We start from the raw sequence: 4,858 nt of genomic DNA on the forward strand, positions 1-4,858 counted from the left end.
TGAATGGCTCAGCCAGAGCTTCCATTTTGAAATTTTGGGTTTAGAATCAGGGCTTAATCATGGCTGCCTGTTGCTACACCTGGGTGGCTCTGGCCCTATGCCAATGGTGGCCACTCCAGGAAGTGACTGCCTGAAAGGGGGAACTGGTTTCAAGCTTCTCTGGAACTTAGCAGGGGTGAGAAGACCCAGCAGTCCCTCCTCAGGCTGGTAGGTATCATATCTTGTTTTTGATATTACACAGGTGTGCTGAACAGCAAATGAAGGTGTTTTGAAATGCAGTGGGAACTCCAGGTCTTGGCTGGGCTGCAGGATATTAGCCCAACTTCTCTACATGTGTACTGAGATTTGCAAGCTCCTTAGAACCTAGGAAGCTGAGCAAACATTCACTGAGCCTCAAGGCTTTTAACAGGCCCTATCCAAGGAAACAGGCATGGCTTTCCCAAGGGCCAAACTGGCTGCATCTGACCTAGGGAATGAGGGAGGATGGTTCCCTCCTCCTTGTAGAGAAGGGTTAAGCATATAGAACACTCTAGCACAGGCACTGCTTGCAACCGAGTATTACTCCTGTACCAGCTTCCCCGCCTCGGGGGGAGGGCAGGGCAGGGCTCGGCTCGGCTCGGCTCCATTTCACTTTTGTAAGGTCCCTTAGGGGTGTTATACCGGTGACCCCACTTTGAACAAAGTCATGCTGGGGCTGGGCAGGCTGAGAATCAAGGGGCTGTACCGGTTCCCTGGCAGCCTCCACCCTACTGCTGCACTGAGTGGAGTCTAGGCACAGGAGAGACTCAAGCTCATTGTCACTTTTCTGACAAATTAATCCATAGGCGTCTGTATCTCACCACTAAGTAAGCAGTGTGGCCAAAACAGCTGAGAAACTTAAGAGTGAGGTAACCTCCTTCGTACACTGGAAATCACTCTGGGAAATGATCAAAGTAGCACTTGGTAACCTGCAAATCTTTGGGTCAGAACTGTCCCTTCTTTGAATGGCATCTGTGATTTCTGGTTGGGATATGCTTGGTACTGTGTAATGCAAAAAGGCAGAAATAAACCCAACTCCATCAATATCCTTCTGTGCAGTCACCATGGGAGAAAAGACAACAAAATAATCCACCCGGGGGGGAAAAACTGTTTTTTAATAATGATTTCAATGGATACCAGCTGCTATGGTTAACATTTCCATGGAAACCAGCGCAAAACACTTACTGCCATCTGACACTGAGCTAAGCCAGTATAAATACAGACTGTATCCACTTGCACATGAGCTGACCTGGGCATAAAGGGATCCTCTCATAAAATTAACAAAAATGAGTGACCAAGGCATAATTTTTCCTCCAATCTAAAAACACATACACACAAAACCCTCTTACCTTTTTGCTGCCTCCAGTCCCTATGACTTTGTCTCCACTTGCTCTTCCCCAGGCCTCTTTTCCCCACCACCACTCACAGACTGGTTTCTCCAGCCACCAGGATTCCCTCAGGTCCCCACACCCTTCTCACCAGGCTCCCGAGTCTTTTCCAACCTCAGTTTGGGAGCAGGATCTCAGTGAGGGCTCTCTTTCTAAATGCCCAAGGCTTTCTTCCACCTCACTTTGACTGCTGGCTGGCCCATGACTTCTCTTGTTCTTAGCGCTGTTTTGTGCTCTCACAGCCTTTGTTCCAACCTCCTGATATTCTCAGTCTTCAGATCAGCTGCTGGCACGTTGGTTCATTTGTCCTTGGTGCTGCCTTAGGCTACCACAAGTGTCTCTCCAGCTTCATGTGTCTCTCCTGACTTCTACACAGCATTTCCTTAGTCCTACTTCTCTCTTCTATCTGTCCCACTCATCTGTTCCTTCAATAGCTGGGTTACCATAATTGGTCATCTTATAAACCAACCCTACTTGCAATGAATGATTTACACTGATAGATTTATGCTCACATTTTAATATTGAGGAACCCTCTTAAGTTTCAAGGACAAAGGACAATTGCATAAGAAATTCAGAGGACCAGATAACTTGTATCACAGTGCTTGATCTTTTGCAAGATTATTGCTCTAATACAAGATAAAGTGTTTCCTATCTAGTCTTGACTCCAGGTGCACGACAGGCAGTTAGGCACCCTGCTGTATACACAAGCATTTACTGTAATCCTCAATTATGTTTTCCCTGTTTTGAAGGGGGGGTTAAAATTTTGCTCACTTGCAACATTCTTTTAGCTAGGGCAATCTAGTGTGGTGGGCTCCCACTTTGTGGGCTAGTGAAGAAAACATGTACCAGAGTCTCAAGTGATATGGATGAAGGAGGATGCTGACCACAGAGAAACTGATTCTTGAGGGTAGTCGCTTGTTGGCATTTTTTGATTAAAGGGGAACCCCCTAAGAGGAAGTCATTGAATGGACTGATCTATGGATAATACAGAGATCTGCACATAGCCCTTTAACAGAGCAATATGCACTCTGCGCAATATAGAGAGGGCCTTGATTTTTATTGTATTTTTGCTCCTGGGGTAACTTTAAAACGTGAATGGTTTTTCTGTGGCAGCCTAGGAGACTTGCAGCACAGTAAATCACATGGCTAATGATTGTCCTGTTCTTTGCTGTTGGCCATGTAATTTTTCTGCCACAGGCTTTAGCTTGTCTGTGTCTAGAGTGCTGACCACAGTGCTTCCAGCACCTGCTATAAAGCCTGCTTGCTGTAGAAGGCAAATACCAGTGGTTGTATCTAACAAGGCTGCAGGAGAAAGTGCCACAGTGCTGACCTCTGGTATTAGAAAATGAGTGAAGTGCAAGGTTGGGGAGGTAATACCTTTTATTGGACCAACTTCTGTTGGGGAAAGAGACAAGCAAGCTTACACAGAGCTCTACATCAACAAAAAGTGACAGATTTTGTATTCTCTTCACGTGGGCATCTGGGACAAAGCTATTTTTCTTCCTGCTTTGGGTGATGCTTTGGGGAGAGTGCAGGTCTGCCCCCAGTGGTCATTAGCCAGTCTCCGGTGGACTAAAACCACAGCACTAATAAATATACCTTGGGGAACAACCAAGCTTTTGCAGGGCAACAGACTGGATGGATGCTCTAATAGGTCTTTTCCATCTCTAATTATTAAGATTCTTTACTTCAAAAACCCAGATGCAGTTACCATGGAGAACAAAGTTAGTTCACTGTTAGCTGGTTTTCTTTCCGTTTGGCTAGAACAGGGGACTGGGAGTTGGGAGATGTGTGTTCTAGTCTTGGTTTTGACACTGTGTGACTTTGGCACAGAGAGACAAAGTGATTTTCCTAATGTCCCATCTGTAAAATGGAGATTATATGATTGACCTAACACACCAGCTGTGGTTTAATTCAGTAATTTTTGTAAAGTACCTGGGTGGAAGGCACTATGCTGTAGAAAGGTGAAGTATTTTTGTTATGGTTCTCTAATAAATCTTCTCTTAGAAGCTCTGTAAGTGTGCTTTGAGTTTCTGGCTCTTTTAAAATCTAAGTTCCCTCTCTTAACCCACTTCCTCCATAACTCTGGGTTATATCAACAGGAGTTTTGCCATTGATTTCAATAGGGCCAGGTTTTCATGCTCTGTTTTTAAAATAACCATTACAGACAAGGAGTTGTGAAATGAATTCAATTCACATAACTAATCTGGGAAGCAATTTTTGGTCATACTGCTGCTAAAAGCTGAAAGTTAGACACACTGAGAAAAAATACAGGGATGCAAAAGGATTTATTTATCACTGCCCAGCACTCTAATTTGGGAAGCAGCACAGGCCTACGCTGGTCCTAACTGCTGATTTGAGTAAGGTTGAAATGTGCATTTTATAATATGAAATAGTGTTGTAGCCATGTCAGTCCCAGGATATTAGAGAGACAAGATGGGTGAGGTAATATCCAGTCAAAGATATTATCTCACCCACCTTGTCCCCCCATTTTAAAATAGCAGCTGGCCAGGAGTAATGCTGTAGTTTGGTTTTTCCCAGATGTTGTGGTGGATGTGGCTGTAGGCAGACTTGGGTAGGAGTAATAAGACATTGGCATGACATAGAGGAAAGGAAGGATTGAACTTGTGGATGCTTCAGTCGCTCTTGTTCCTCTTTATTAGTAAACCTGTAAAACAGATTCATGTTTCTCAGCTGTTCTAACATTAAAACTTTGAAAGGGTCACAGTTAGAGAACCATAAAACCAGTGCTTGCATCCTGAATGGCTACTGTACTGGCACTCTGAAGGGTGCCTTGTTGACCCTTTCCGCATAAGTCTTGGTGCACACGTATCTCCAAGCCCATAGTCACCCTGTCCATGGTTTTCCTTCTCTGCCTTTGGAATGCATTAGTGCTCTCTGCTGAAAATCAGGTAGAACTAAACAATACTCTGAGAAGTAGATGCTACTCCCTGCCGAAATCAGACAGGTGTTAGCTGTTATTGGAGTGGGAAGCTCACACCATCGTGGCTTTATCTTTCAATCCAGGCTTACAATGCTACTGAATATGGTAGATCCTCTTAGGAAGGCAGAAAGCATATTTATCATCTGTGTATCAACAACTCTGATGTGGGCCGTTTTCCTCAAAGTGGAAAAAACTCTGGAATCTTTGAGAAAAGGTCCCAAATTCCAGCAGATGGACTTTTGACTACAGAGTGCTGGATTTGCTCAGCTTGACAGTTGGCTACTTGGCTTTGCTTCTCCATCTGACCCTGAACAGTTTTAAGATGGTCTCCTGGAGCAGATCCCAGCATGCAGCTGCATCATAGCCCTCTCTGAGATGCAAGACACGCTGCTCCCAGTTGTTCTTCAAGGTTATCTGCCTAGCGCACCGAAGAATCTTTTTAAATCGGGTTTGGAACCATATTACTAAGCCAAAGAATGTGTGTGTGTTAGAGCTGGGGTGAAATATT

The sequence above is a fragment of the Chelonia mydas genome, chromosome 6, assembly GCF_015237465.2.
Source record: "Chelonia mydas isolate rCheMyd1 chromosome 6, rCheMyd1.pri.v2, whole genome shotgun sequence".
NCBI lineage: Eukaryota > Metazoa > Chordata > Testudines > Cheloniidae > Chelonia > Chelonia mydas.